This window comes from Canis lupus, chromosome 4 (assembly GCF_003254725.2).
Source record: "Canis lupus dingo isolate Sandy chromosome 4, ASM325472v2, whole genome shotgun sequence".
NCBI classification, from domain to species: Eukaryota; Metazoa; Chordata; class Mammalia; order Carnivora; family Canidae; genus Canis; species Canis lupus.
In genome coordinates this window covers 4998775-5014381 of record NC_064246.1, presented here as the reverse complement: position 1 = coordinate 5014381, position 15607 = coordinate 4998775, and the positions used below count along the sequence as shown (strand labels likewise).

The window sequence follows — 15607 nt, the reverse complement described above, 5'->3', positions numbered from 1 at the left end:
GGAGTCTAATACAGATAAGGAGTGGAGTGTCTTCAGCAATCCTCTTGCTAAACACACTCCACTGAGCATGGACACAGCAAACTCAAATGTGCAGAAGAATCAGGCAGGCCCTTTATGAATGAGGTCATGTGGGGAGGCTGGTGGTGGGAGGGGGGAAGCCCATGGATCACTAGCATCTAATACTCTGGCTCTGGGTCCAGAAAGACACTCTCTGTTGTTGCAGAGATGGTGGCCAAGTGGAGAGTGTGTGCCACCTGTCAGAGGGGCAGCTACCACTCGGGTCCAGAGAGACCAAAGATACAATCCTGCCCCATCTCCAATTTTTCGAGTTGAGCTAAAAATCTGGATTTCTTGTGATCTCCTGTTTCTAAAATGTTGATAACCAAACCAAATTATGTTAAATGCCACTCAGGCTAAACAAAGCCCATCTTACAGTACAGATGCGGCCTAGGGGATTTGGAGACCACTGGGTGAGCCTCTCAGAATTCAGCCTGGAACCAATTCAACCCAGGGTCTGAGTTTCTCCAGCAACTCCCAGGGGCCAGCCAGTGGACAACCATCAGGTGGGGTGGGAAAGGCTGGATGAAACCTCACTCCAAGATCTGGAGAGCCAGAAGGGCCTCTGGGACTTAGGATCCAGGCAAAGACCAGAGCCCCAAAGCCCGCATGAAATGAAAGCTGAGTTAGGAGAAATGAGGAAGCCAGAAGGAGTTTCCGAATTCAAGAACTCCAAAAATAAACCTTTGCCTTTTCTCTTCTTACTTTAGCTGCTCTTGATTTGCTTTTATTTATTATTATTATTATTATTATTATTATTATTATTATAACAATTCTACAGGCAACCAGACGTGTGAAGCAAATGAAGCAACTACAGATTTTCGTGGAGCTACTGTTGTGCTCATTAAAAGCTCTGCTCTTAGCCCATTGGTTTCAAAGGTAAGTCCCACGCACACCTTCCAAGTGACGCAATCATGGATTCAGACCACAAAGCCAAGGCCACGAGCAACAGTCCTTGTGCCTCATCTGCCTTGGCCCCTCGTGGCTGCCTTCCAAAAAGTGCTGGAGTAGCAGAAGCAGCTAGCCGCATGCCTAAGAAGTGGTCAGCAGTTGGGAACAGCTGGAGAGAGGAGGGCCAGTGAGCAAATATCAGAATTTAGGAAATAAGCCTTTGGCTGAACAAAGTTCACTGTTGTTTTCCAAGAAAGCAGAGCCTGGCTGAACCACCCCCAGAGAACAGGGCAAGGAGTGATAAACTGCATGTTGGCTCTCAGCTTCCAAAGCGCCGTACGCTTGGCCACCCAACAGTGACCAGGGCTAGCGCTGCTTCTCTCGGGGCAGAAGGTAGGCGGTGGCTCAGGGTGAAAGGGGAAAGATAGACAGGCAGTCAAAGCAAGACCAGGCTACAGAAATGGGGAGCAGGATGAAAGCAGAAACAACAAAAAGGCTTTTCATCCTTTCCACGTGTTGTACAAATTTAAATTAATCTCCCATGAACTGTTCCATCTTGCACCTTTAGAGCTGTTCAACCTCACTACCTTCTAAAGTAGTGAGCTCTCCTTTCCTAGTAGAGTTGGAGCAGAAGCTTACCTATTATCTGTCACGAATACTGTTCAGAGGAGGAGAGGTTGGTCTAGATAACGTCTGATTCTCAGAGCCGTAATTTAGCACAATTGGATAATCCTGACAAGTGAAAGCCTTTCTAAGTACACACGTGTCACTCTTCGGTGCTTAGACAAATCAGATTGTTTGCAAATAGGTCTGATTATCTGCAAATTAGCTGATTGAAGTTCTTAGGTATGAAGCCGGGCTTATTTTAAGAATTTAAGTTAATTTGGATAATAGTTTTATTGAAAAGCAGTGAGTTCAAAAACAAGTGGAAATGAGACGGCTTTCCTTTTTTTTTAACTCGTATATTTTTCAAATCGTTTGTGCTAGACCATCTATTCAGAAAAGTTCTTTGTGAATGAATTAAATGGTCTTGGGAGGCATTATTCCTCAACTCAATAGGAGTATTCTTATTTATTTAACAGCATATTAATTCCTATGCTTTACATGTTTGTACCCCTACAACACCCAGCCTTGCAGCTGGAGCGTAATAGGCACTCCACAGATGTTGGCTGAATGAATCATTTGCAAAGATGAAGCACATAAATTGTCCACTTCGGCGGGCCAGCAATAGTAATAGCATTGTGAACCCTTACCACGTGCTAGTAACTAGGCCAGATAAAGGAATATAGATCATAATGGTCTCTACGATGTGGTTGCTATGACTGTTCCCATTTCATAGATGACTCAGGAGAGGCTGGTGAGCTGCGCAGCTTGAGGATTCAAGGCCGGGTCTGTCCCACTCCTGAGCTAAAGCTCTCAGCCGTCTTATTGAATTGACTCCGAATCCTCTGCTCCATGTATATATTTTCAAGGGGAGCCTGTGGTGTGTTCAGCAGATGGAAACTGCAGTGCCACCCCGCCCCGCATAGATGGACTGCCTGCCCGAGAAGACCAGCTCCCCCTCCATGTATGCACAACCTGCCTCCCCAGCTGCTTCTGCTCTGGCCACGCAGGCTCCCCTCCCCCAGGCCCTTTGTTCTTCCCACAGCTGCTCAGCAAATTCCTTGATTTGAAATTACGATCACAGGTTGGAGTGCTACTTAAAATAATTTTGCCAAATGTTCCATCTCTTTGCGTTGATGAATATAATGGATGAAAATTTAAAGAGAAAAAATTTAAGGATTCACTTTGTTGGAGACCAAAAAAAAAGAAAGAAACAGAAAAGAAAAATCATAGGCTGCATCCACAGCCTTCCTTTGGACACCTGAAGGAATCTCTCCCAGGCTGGACTTGTGCAAGCTTTGGCCTGGCAGGGAGAGCGGGCTGCTGGCAGGCCGGGCCAGCCACAGATGGAGGGGGAGCAAAGGTCAGGGCCGGTGTTGGGTTTGTTTAAGCCAGAGGCTGTGAGTCCGAGGCGGATTGGGGGTAGACCCTTGGTGTCCGATTTCCAATTTCCTGTGTGAGTCACTGATGGGCACTTCTCCCCTGCCCCACCAGCCTTTCATGCACACCACTCTGCAGAACAAAGGCAGGCCAGAAGACACATAAATAACCCGGACAGGCCAGGTCTTCCTTCTCCAAGGTAGATTGCTCTGCTCTGAGGGGGGCAGGGCCCAACGGCAGACCCTGGCATGTGACCCCAAGGTCACGTGAGGCCAGGTTCTGGAGCTCCCCCACCCTGTGGGGCCCTGGACCAGGAGGCAGGGGCTGGCTCATTGCTCAGGCACCCGCCTCCAAGGAACCCCGTAGAAGGGCCGTGATGAATCCAAACCAGGGGCCTTGCATCACACCAGACTCTGCCACCTTGGGTGGACTCCCTCTTAAGACATTTCCCTCATTTCCTGAGGCTTCCTCTGTGCTGGAGAAGTAGGGAGGAAGGGATGAGCAAATCCCAAGCATAGAGACAGTGCTGAGAGTCTCTCTCAAATTTTCCAGAGCCAAAGGGCGCCTGGGTTGCTCAGTGGTCAAGCATCTGCCTTCGGCTCAGGTCATGACCCCAGGGTCCTGGGTTCGAGTCCCGCATCGGACTCCCCACAGGGAGCCTGCTTCTCCCTCTGCCTGTGTCTCTGCCTCTCTGTGTGTCTCTCATGAATCAATAAATAAAATCTTTGGGAAAAAAAAATTTCCAGAGCCAAAACGTGCTCACAACTAGGAGCTTCCACCGGCAGAGCCCCATGGCCAGGCCTGTCTCTGAGCGAGGATTCCAGGAAACCAATAAAGAACACTTTCCTGCAGGGCCACCCCAGAGCAAACTGCTCCCTGAACATCTGTTCTGCCGCTCTGTAGAGTCCTGCCATGCACGGGAAGCAGCCCCTGCTCTGGTGACAGTCTCTTTATCTGGCACTGTGCCCATCAAGAACCCAAAGGTGTTGCCTTTGGCTGTGCTGAATCATAATAAGCAGGCCTCGTGAGCCTAAGGGCAGCTCCATGTATTCCCCCCCGCCCGCCCCCCCAACGATCTCGCACACAGTGCAAAGCACTGGCAAGGAATGATCACTTCTGCAGGGAGGCCCTGGGGGTGGCAGACTCAGGACAGTTCCCAGACCCATCACTTCCCTGCTGGGTGATGTGGGGAGGAGGCTCCTGCCCTGTGTTGAGCTTCAATTTCCTAATCTGTGAAAGGAGCATGACTCTGTGCATTTCCCCAGGTAGCTGCAAGGGTTAAATGAAGCACACCATTAGGAAGCAGGTGTCTCCAGACCTATTTTCCCCAAAACTAGAAGAATAGCAGGGCAGGAGCACCCACCTCCAGGTCAGGATGGAATGGGAAGGAGCCTTGACATACAGAAATGCTACAGCCTCTGTCACACTGTCAGCCTCCAGCTTTGCTCTAAGGCCCACTTACTAGCTTGTCTCCAACATATGACCCCCCAGCCCAGTCCAGCTCAGTACAGCACAGCCCCATGGCAGCTCCACTCCCAGGCCCACCTCACGGGCTCCAGGGGGACACAAGCAGAGCCAGCCGGGCCCATCTCACTACATTACCTATGGACACATCTCTCTCCCTGTCTCGTCACTCTTTTGACCCCCAAGGAATTTCTGCCTGAACACTTGGCTCCCCAGCCTCTTTTGGAGGAAAGAAATACTGTAGGTTCCTTTAATGTTGGGCCACACTGTCTCCCTTCCAGCCCGCTCACCCAGTGTACACCAAGAGGGCACAGGAGGAGTGGCTGCCCCATGAAAGGAGGATTTTATCACTGATATTCTGTAGAGTTACTGATGTGTGGCAATTAGAAATTTAAAAAGAAGTAAACTCTTTAGAGACAGTGCACTTCTCATGGCCACACCAAGGCATAGCCACCCCTGAACCCCTCACCTCTGGTGTGATCCCCCATCTCCTTTTGCTCCTGATGTTTTTATCACAGGATGTGATCTGCACCCTTGTTCACTTCTTTGTTATGGGAGCAGTTGGAAGAGAGGCTTGTTAGAACTCATAAAAGTGTGTTTTCCTTCTCCCTCAAAGTTATGCTTGGGCCCTTTGGGAAAGCAAAGAAACCACTCATCTCCAGAGATCATCACAGATGTATGAGACGGGTCCTGGGCGCCTCCTTTTTCTACTTGTGTGTTTTTTTCCTTGTCTGCAGATCACAGAGTTTAATGAGGAAGTGCTGACCACACAAAGGAGAGGAAGCCTTCAGCCCCGACCACTCCCCAGCCCTGCGTCCCCATCACCAGTGAGGTAAGAACATTCTTTTATTCTAGTCCTTCCAGGGCAGCTCCATCCACTCCTGTGGAAACAAGCAGGAGAAGCACAGAGGACGAAATCACATTTTGTACCTGGGGCAGGTGACTTCCTAGAGACACTTCTGGAAAGCAAACGCAGAAGAGGTATTCCAACAGTCAAAATGACTTAAGTCATACGTACTCCCAACAGCTTGTATACAAAGCATATACTCCATTTCACTCTCCCTTCTGGCCCTTCACACACACGTCCTTAAGTAATAACCTTCGGGAGGGAAATAACTTTTTATCCCCATTTTACAGATAAGGAAATTGAGGCCAAAGAAGGAAAAGGTTTGCCCAAGTGGTACAGGCAGTGAGAAAGCCTAGGCATTAACCCGGCTGAAGCGAAGGTCCCTCTTTACTGGATCACAGAGCTCCTCCGAGGGGTCCGACTGGCTGTGGGTTACCCTGTTTGGAATGCCCTTCAGCAAAGGGTGTCAAAACCACCTGGTCAATAGGGAACGATCCCCTTCTTGAAAACTTGGAAACCGATCCTTCCAAAGCAAATTAATTTCCAAACCTGGGGTTAATGATAAAGCTGGAAGAATGCAAAGACTCACCGTTTCCCTCTCCTCTTTTATCAACATGTGACTTAGATTTTCTAGAACTATATCCTTCATGGTAACTTATTAAAGAGTAAATCAAAGTTTGCTTTAAGAGGAAAGCAAATACATCCAACTTTCCATAGGATGCCGGACCCCGAGTCCACTTCCCGGTTCCACTGTTGACTTAGGGTGTAATCCCAGATAAGTACCTGTGCATTCATGGCTGAGGCCAGAGCCCTGGCATCAGTGACACCTGCCCCTCCCACCCAAGGTACTGAGACCCAGAGATACTATCTCCAGGGGAGTGTGGTGCTTTGGAGGGGGAACCCAGACACAAGGTGAAGACACAGGCCGAGGGCTCTACATGCATGCAGCAGCTGCTTGTCCTCATGTCTCTCATGGCTGGGGAAAGGGTCGCTATGTGTCACATCGCCAATAAAACCCTGCTGTTCTCTGGCTCTTACCCGTAATTATTGGGAGTGAGGTGGGAAGGGCTGCACTTTTGGACTCAGATGGCAGGGAGGATAGGAACAAAGTTGACAAGAGTAAACTTTAATCACACAGCGGGCATTTTCAAGGAACAAATAAAAATAGCCAGAAGTGGGTCAGTGCCGATACTGAGGTTAGTGACCGGAAATTGGGGCAGAGTCCTGGGGAGAGGAATAAAGTTTTATTTTACAAATACCAACTTATACTCTCCTTCCAATCTGATTGCCTATTTTCCCTTTATGGCTTCTCCTTTCTGGCTTTTGGACACACAAGAAGCACACGCGCGCAGAGTGAAAAGAACAGTGTGGTGTTGAATCCTTGCTCCATCATCTCAGTCCCAAAGCTCTCTCCTTTGTCCTGAGGCTGAAGCAAAAAGATACTTAGAACTCATGGGAGACGCAGGCAGAAAGGAGAAATGTAATAACACACTCGACCTGTCTTTAAGGTTTCTATAATGTCCATGCATATTGATTAAAGGGGAAAAGACAGAGAAACAGAAGACCAAAAAAAAAAAAAACAGAAGAAAACTCCTGAAGTGAAGGACCTGTTCCCAAGCAGGCCCCCAACCCCCATGCCAGCAACTTCCCCATCACTGCCCGCCATGGCCCTGTGACATCCCGTGCACCAAAAGCACAGTAGACATGCACATGTGCACTCATACACACACAGATGATACACATGCACACACACACATGCCCAGCGCTCATGTACATACACAGTTACACACACGGGACTCATATACACACACAGTACATGCAGCATACAGTAGACATGCACATGTGTAGTACCCATGCACGCACACAGCATTCATGCACACACACGGTAGTCACGCACACACACAGCACTCATGCACACACACAGAGCTCATACACACACACAGTACTCATGCACACACACAATACACATACACATGGTACACATGCACACATACAGCACCCAGGCAAACACATAGTACCCATGCACACAGCATTCATTCACACACACAGCACCCATGCACACACACCACAACACCTATGCATAACCCAGGAAGTAGCTCTTGCTTTCAGCATCACCTTAACATTTGGGCAGTTATTAGCTCCCACACTTGGCAGGATTACATTTCCTTGTGGCCCCAATGACATGATTGGGGCAGATATATTGGGCTTACCAAAGAAAGAGAGAGCAGCCTGACATGCAAACATCCCAGGTAGATCATCGGGGCCCAGACAAGGGAATCAGTAAAGATGGGTTCGTTTGGTGAGACTCGGCATGTGACACTGGTAATTTACTGGAACAGTAAAATACACACTTCTTCCTTATGTTATCTTCTTTGAATTCACTGAAAAACTGAAAGGAACTCGTGGGCTGGGCCAAATAGCATAGATAACACGTGAGTGTGCGTACATACGTACATAGATGCATGCACACATATGGATATGCCTATGTGCTTATGATGTGTAACAAAAAATACAGCCACAAGGATTTTGGGAGGAATTTGGGTGTGGAAATGGCTTCTACCTGTTTGCCTCTGTCTCCCCTCGACAGAGAGCAGGAGCACCGGCCACTTAAAAGCATGTCCAGCCCACCAAGCTGTCCCCACTGAATCCCCTCCAGGGCAGACAGGAGAACCCCTTTCTGAAGTTTCTTGTAACACAGAGTGTTTCCAAGGCCTAGGACAGCCCACGCATCTAGCCAATGGAGCTTTCTGTGCTGTGGTCAGTTAGCAGGGTCCCCCCGGAATGGCATCTGTTTTCATGTTTCCGAACAGAAGCATGTATACTGGGAGCTTCCCCGGAGACCACCCCAAGCAAGCCTCCCAGTTGGCCGTGAGACAGTTGGGTTTCCAGAAGGACACAGCATTTACCTGGGCCTTACACTCCCAGAAGGCGGAGGACACAGAGACATTCCAGAGGGTTTAAAAAAAAAAAAAAAAATCATACAGTTTCTAAAGAGCTTCTCATTATGAATCCAGCTTCACAAGCAGATTCATCAGACACAGGCTCACTGAAAAATGTGCCAGGATGGATGCTTTTTTTTTTTTTATTTTTTTATTTTTTATTTTTTTAGCTTGGGGTTTTCAGGGTGGGATTTTTGAGGAGTGGGAGGGAAGCTACTAAGTCAAGATGAACTCCTTCAGAGCACGGGCAAAATTCCCTTTTCAATCACCGGTTTAGAGAAAAGAAAAAAAAAATGACAAAGTCACACAAGAGAGGAAATGAAAAGGGAAATTTTTAGACTTCTCATCCGTCCAGAAAGCCCCGGGCCTGTTTCAGAGGCCGGTCAGGGCAACTGTCGGGCCTGCGGTCACCGCGCTGCAATCCCAGGAGGCCTTGCGTCACCGGCAGCCTATCAACAAGGAAGTACGATCCCTAACCGCGAGCCTGCTTCTTTTCGAAGCCCGCATGTTGCTTTAGAGGGGTTTTAAACAAGAGACTTTCCTGTTTTTGCAACCTGCGAGTCCACAGTCCGTACAGGTTACTCAAATTACCTTATCGCTTAGAGCAACCCCTGGCATGAATTTCAAAACTGCTTACGGCAGCCCTCCCCTCCCGGACACGCGCGCCCGTCGACTCACCGAATCCGCATTTACAGTGTCGTGGTGCCAACTGCTGACACAGAAGAAAAACACACTAGTTATACATTAAGCTTTACGGTTAAAGCATCTGTGCCAGGCCCCGTCCAAACAGCATTTATTCACCGACCAGAAGGCAGGATAACCACAGCGTAGAAAACCCAACGGGAGCGGCTGTGCAGCCAGACCTGCGTGCCTTAATCCAGCCCCGCTATCCTTTGTGCAAGCGCGTACATGCGAGTGCAAATGCAGTGTCCCAGATCAGCACGATTCAGGGGGAAACAATTAGATTTATCATAGGATGTGCAGCAGCAAACCTATTGGAAAATGTTTTCACACAAGCAGAAGGCATCCCAAACCAACTAATAAGGTTGCTGGAAAATAAATGTAAAAAGGCGTGGGCTGAGGACTCTATGGGACCGTCCGATTTAAATCCTCCGTGGTGGGCGGAGGCAGACTTGTTTTTCCCTTGAGCAAATAAAAAGGCTCAGATTAAAGAGTGCACTGGAGAACTGATGAACTGAAGCCACAAACAAACGTCTCTCTTTCCTGCTCCGCAGCAGCTCAAGAGAGATGTGCCAAACCCAACAACTGCATTTGATAGCCATCTCCTGGTTTAACTTTGACCCTGGCCAGTGGCCACTTGGCGTTGCTCAAGCAATGCCTGCAGAATCCATCCTGAGCTCCCTTGCTAGAAGCATCCACCTTCACAGTTGCTGAGCTGAAGTTAGCAGAGGGCTTCCAGAAGGTGGTGCACGTTCTGCTTTCAGGAGCTGCCCAATCGGATCAAGGATGAACAATTGGTGACCTTTACTCTGCAACGAGCGCTGGTGACCTCGAAGCTGACTTCACAGAATCCACATGGCAATCATGAATCTAGCAGACACTTATCTAACCTCACACTTTTCTGTCTTTTGGGGTTAGAATCAACACTTAGCTCATCAAAAAGACATGCACCGCCCCAAAAGAACCTGCTTTCTGTTTGTGGATACTGGTATTTTGTTTATCTTGTTTTGCTTTTCTGCATTCCGAGCAATCTGCTAGCACTGCAGTGTTGAGATAGTCACTATAAGGCCATCATGCTGTGATTTTTATGATTGGGGGAAGGTTCTTGCAAAATATTAAAGACTCTCTTATGATATGGTAAGTGTGAATGAGGTGACACACCAAAGTGTTAGAAGTAACTCTCTCAAAGATGGTGACTGGCCTGTGGCATAACATAGTGCATTCATGGGGGACAATGCAATTAAAAAAAAAAAAAAAAAAAAAGAATTCCAGAGAATTCCAGACTTCCCACACAGCTGGGTAGGTATTTTTAATTTTAATACTTGCTGGCAAATAATCTACTATGCTTGTATGGAAAGAATCCTATTCTTCAAAAATGTCTAAAAATAATAAATTTTCTTTCCTCCTTTGGAAAAGCCATAACTACAAAACTAATAATTTTTAGAGGTGGGGGAGAAGCAGAGGCAGAGGGAGAGTGAGAAACTTAAGCAGCCTCCATGCCTAGCACCAAGCCCAACTCGGGGCTCCAACTCACAACCCTGAGACCATGACCTGAGCCAAAATCAAGAGTCGGACGCTTAACCAACTGAGCCACCCAGGTGCCCCCAAAACTAACCTAAATTTTGAAGAGTTTTCTGATCCCTTCGGACTGTGAATATTTAGGACTCTTAGGCCCAAACTTTCTTGCCTGACTTCAGCTGAGTTTACTGGACAGTTACCCAACCACTCTCTCATTCTGGCTGTGTAGACCACAGTTCTATGCACTTTCTCCAGAGGATAAGCATTGCCCAATGAAGAAAATGTTGCCTCTCCCCTTTTACACCATCACTGACACCCCATCCCCAGGCCTGTGCCACCAGGCCCGCTTCCAGGACTGCATGTTCCCTGTGATCCTGTGCCTTCCAGCTCAGATGCCAACAAGGGCACTAGGTAATAAGTACTTTTGACAAAGGATCCTGCAGCAAGTCTTCCCATCCCTTACAGAAGTTCTCCATTTGGGGCCATTACCAACCCCATCCATTGAGCCCAACAAAGCACAGAGGAAAATAACACATGTGGGCAAATATGAGATGTCACCATATATTTGTGGCTGTTAAAGTTCTTCATATTGTCAAGTGCTCACTCAATTCCATTATTTTAAATAACAAAATACCCCGAAAGAAATTCCACCAGTGCTAGTCTGGTATGATCACAGAGGTTGCCTGGAAGACTGATTTAGTTTTGGTTTTGGTTTTGGTTTTTAAAAAAAAATATTTCAAAGTTATTGTAGTTATTCCTGCAAGTATTAGATATTGTAAGTACGTCTTTTAAAGCTCATTGGGGAAAAAAAAAGTTTTATTATGAAAATCTTCAAACATATCGGAAGAGCATATAGCAAAATGAAGTTCCTTATGCCCTTCATATAGATGAATAACAACCCAGATTTTTCCAAATTTGCTTCACTTGTTCCTCTTTTGCCTTTTTCCTTTTCCTCTTTGCTGAACTATTCTTTTTTACGATTTTATTTTTAAGTCATCTCTACCCCCAGTGTGGGGCTCGAACATACAACCCCAAGATCAAGAGTCATATGGTCCACCAATGGAGCCAGCCAGGTACCCCCTCTTTGCTGAACTATCTTAAAGAAAATCCCAGACCTCGTGTCATTTCATTCCTTCGTATGTTAGTATGCGTCGTTAAAAATGTGTGCACATTTCCTTATGTAGCCCCAACCTCATTAAAATCACATTTAAAAGCAGTAAAAATAAATAAATAAATAAATAAATAAATAAATAAATAAATAAATATAAAAGCAGTACAAGAAGTTACCTTTATGGAGATCACTTGAGATAACATTTCCAGTGACCACAATACATACACTCAATAGTACTAAATCCCAAAGATATATGGGTGGCAGCGGGATGGTGTATTCTGGAAGACTGAGAGAGATCACTTTAAAAGGGGCTCCAGCTATGATAAAGACAGATGATGACAAAGGGTCTGAATAATAAGTTTTTTTTTAAAGGCAACATTTTTAAATAAGTATATTTATGAGTATCATTTTATATCTGCACATAATTAATTCAATAAATTTTATAACTAGAAATTTGACTATTTCACTCGCATCATTAAAAGAATATATATTCAATCTAAGCAAGAAAACACACAGACACGCACAAGACTTGTAACCTGCTCATTGGGAAATGGGACACAGCCTCATATTTGGAGTTCCAAATAAAGGAACTTCAACCCCTTGCCACCAGCCCCTGTCAAGCCTACCCCTTCTTATCAGCAGCATTTCTTGAGTGTCTCCTCCATCCCAAGCACTATGCCAAGCCTTGAGTACATATGCCCCTTATTTGTATGCCGGCCCGCAGAGAGAAGACCTACTGTCCTCTCCGTTTTACAGGGGGAAAATCTGAGGCTTCGAGAAAAATGAGTTATTTCCCTGGGGAGATAGAGACAGAATGGATATGGCACTTATTCTGATTGACACTGCTGAGTCTGCAAGTTCTTTTCTCTCTCCCTTTGCCCAAGCAGTCACCGCGGATCCACCCTGAAGCATGTAGCGACGTCAAGATTTCTATGACACACTCAAACGAAGGAGAACCAGGAAGCCGAGAAGAGGGTTGAGCGCCTGCATGATTCACAGTATAGCCATGCCTTCATTTTGTGATCACTGAATCGTTTCTGGCTCTAACAGTCTGGTGATGAACAGTAGATGACACAACCAAATGGTGTAAGTCCACTAGGATGACAAAATGAGCCAAAGCGTTTGCAGACCGGGTTGGCTGCCTGGGCAGCTGGGTGCACTCGAGCTTCAGTGCACTCTTATTGTTGTTCATCTCTCATGACAGGACATCATCCTATTCGGAGTTCCTAACCCCCTGTGTTAATTCTTCTCTGCCACCTCTTCTGGTATTCACTCCCCTGTAAGACGAGGAAAAGAAACGCCACCAAGGCAGCCCTGCTCGGGCACACAGTCCAGCACACGCAGGTTTGTGCTGGATGTAAAAGCAAAACAAGAACTGTGGGGCGATCTCCAGCCACTCATTCAACCTTCACTGCAGTTTCTTCATCATTAAAATGCAATATTTGAGGACCATGCCTGAAATAGCCAAATAATATTATCCAATTAAGGTGAAAAGCACCATATAAATGCTACGGAGGCTGAGACTTAAATAGTCACATATGGTTTCAGGAAAAGCACTCCAGTGCATCAGCTAGCAGTAAAAACAGGCAGGAGTGAAATGATCTGGCTGGAAATGAACTGCAAATTGATAAACATTTAGTTGCTAATGCCGTGTTTATTATTTTTTACTAGGATAAAAATTAACTGCGCGGCCTTGGCCAGAAAACAGATTGAACTCTACCATCTGGGTAGTGGAATCAGTATCTCTTTAGCGTCCGGTTACGTACAGGTCACCGCTGCCAGCTCCGATTTTATTTGTAAATAGGCCCTGGGTGTCCGGACAACAGAACCAGGGGAGGCTTCTGGGAAGCACAAGCAAACCGGCCAACGCACCAAATGCGCGACTCTCGAAAGGGCGCTTAGGCAGTAGGGCCGCCCCCCACCTCCCCCCACCGCCCTCCGGGTCCCGCAGTTCCCAAGAACCACGTCGCGGCGCCTGCGATGGAAGGGAGGGCGGCCAGCGCGGCCGGAGGGGCTGCGGGGCGCGGGGGCGCGGGGACCCGGGGGCGCGCACGGGGCGGGGCTGGGAGCGGGGCCTGGGGCGGGGCGGGGCGGGGCCTGGGGCGGGGCGACGGCACGGAGCCCGCGGCCGCCCCAGCTGCAGATGCCGCGCTCTCCCCCGGGCCCTTTTCCATCAGCTTGCAAGCAGCTGGATCAATTTACGCTAGCTGCAGCGCCCAACACAAGCGCGGGCTGAATTATTGCTCATGGAAATCCCCTCTGTTTCAGGGAATCAGGTAGCTTTCCAACTCCCAACAATTAATGGTCCTTTTGGTCCAGAGAGAATACCAAAAAAAAAAAAAAAAAAAGGAAAAAAAGAAACTAAACAAAACAAAATAACAGACTGCAGGCTACAGGTTTCAAAACAATCCGTTTGGTTTCTAGTAAATTAGAGGGAGTGGGTGGTTGAGGTACCGAGTAATGTTATCCTGTACAGTGTGGTCTTTGACGTCAGCAAGATGTTTCTCTCCCCCTTCCCTCCTCTTTGCCTCCTCTCTCCTTTCCTTGTCCACACCCTCCTCTTCTTCCTCCCGCCTTCCCTCTCTATGTCAGGGAGACAGATGACATAGGGGAGCTCTGGAAAATTACTAGTGGATGTGCGAGATAGCTCCCAGGCTCCAGTAATTCCCACATTTTCAAAAATGAAGGCTATGGGGGAGGGGGCCGTTCAACCACCTTCTAAATTATCGACCAAAATACATGTGACTCAGTGAAAGAAAAGAGAAAAAGCCTGCTGGAAAGCTAACAGTAACCACCACTGGCTCTGCATTCCACAGCCCTCATCTTGCCCTATTAGCAATTGTGTCCCAGGGAGCATTCTTCCTGTGGCGAAGAACACAATTTTGTCTCCAGGCAGCCTGAAATAGAATCCCGGAGAGCATGTGCTGTAGATCCAGGGGCCTCAGCCTGGGCCGCTGTGCGCTTTCTCCTCGCTCCCCTAGACCTCTTTCTCTACTCATTAAAGACAGCAACAGCTGCCCTCATGTCAACACAGAACTATCTAGAACAAGGGTTCCAGGGCTAACATCTGTAGCCTGACCCTGCAATATCTTTGTTTCCCCTTTTAAAAATTTTGGGGGGCACCTGGATGGCTCAGTGGTTGAGCGTCTGCCTTTGGATCAAGTCATGATCCCGGGATCCTGGAATCGAGTCCTGCATTGGCTCCCCGCAGGAAGACTGCTTCTCCCTCTACCTATGTCTCTGCCTCTCTCCCTGTGTCATAAGTAAATAAATAAATAAATTTTCTCCACCTCATTGTTTGCACAAAGGCAGCCTGGCCGCACCGTGGCAGGAATCCTGTGGGTGGCCACGTAGGGAGTGCTGGGTGGAGTGGGCAGATCTCTGTGTGGCTCCTCATTACCATATAGCTTCAGCAAGACAACTTGGTTTCCCAAATGACCCGACTCTGTCATTTTACACAGGCATCCCTTTGAAAAGAGAAATCTGTCCCAGACCTTGCATGATGGAAAGTGGTTCCAAGTAGTGTAGGGTAGGGAGCAGGCCCCGGGGTACATATGGGCCTGATTTTCTCCCTTGGGCACGTGGTGGCTCCTCCCTCCTTCCTCTCTGCTCTGATCTGGACAGCAAGGGCCTCGGAGGACCTTAGAACAGTTCACATTTTCTAAACCAGAGCCTCCAAATGCTCTGTGCAGGCATGAAGGTCCCTTGAAAAACACAACACACTGGTAATGAAAAAATGCACATATAAGAAAAGCAAGTGAGATCACACAAATCTATTCCGTAATTCGACCTGGAACCTGAAAAAGAGCATTGCATTAGTATGGGGGGCGGGGGGGGGGGGGGGGGCGGCGACGAGGGGTGTGGTGTATGGGAGTGCCATAGGCAGATAACAGCACTTGGGCAAGAGCTCAAGCTAAATCTTTAGCATAAGTGTTAGAAGGATGGACGAATATGCCACTGAACGAGTAAGAGGAATTAATCTGTTCAGAACACAAAATGAAAAGGAGACCAAACTTTCTGGGAGGGGAAGGATGAGGTGGGGGCCTGGCTGCTGGAAAAAAACATTTGGTTTGAAGGAGAACAGACCTCCGAAGTGCAAACACAAACCAGGAGTCT

The 15607-nt window shown here is 47.6% G+C and overlaps 2 long non-coding RNA genes across 4 annotated transcripts in view; one reads left to right on the top strand and one right to left on the bottom strand.

Moving 5' to 3' along the window:
* LOC112660847 (uncharacterized) overlaps positions 1-12390 on the bottom strand; it is a 28153-nt gene extending 15763 nt beyond the window's left edge. The window contains exons 1-4 of one of the 3 annotated variants that reach the window (XR_003137249.3): positions 8860-12390; positions 8149-8630; positions 7453-7623; positions 6302-6668 (exon numbers count right to left, since the gene is read on the bottom strand). This is a non-coding gene — a long non-coding RNA (uncharacterized LOC112660847). Of the gene's footprint in view, positions 1-6301; positions 6669-7452; positions 7624-8148 lie in introns of those variants that run through there. The other 2 variants (XR_004815344.2, XR_004815345.2) reach the window with 2 other exon arrangements.
* LOC112660848 (uncharacterized) lies at positions 989-12940 on the top strand. Its single transcript, XR_003137250.2, has 3 exons — positions 989-1341; positions 5133-5227; positions 12379-12940. It is a non-coding gene; the product is annotated as an uncharacterized LOC112660848 (long non-coding RNA).
* Positions 12941-15607: the final 2667 nt, after the last annotated feature.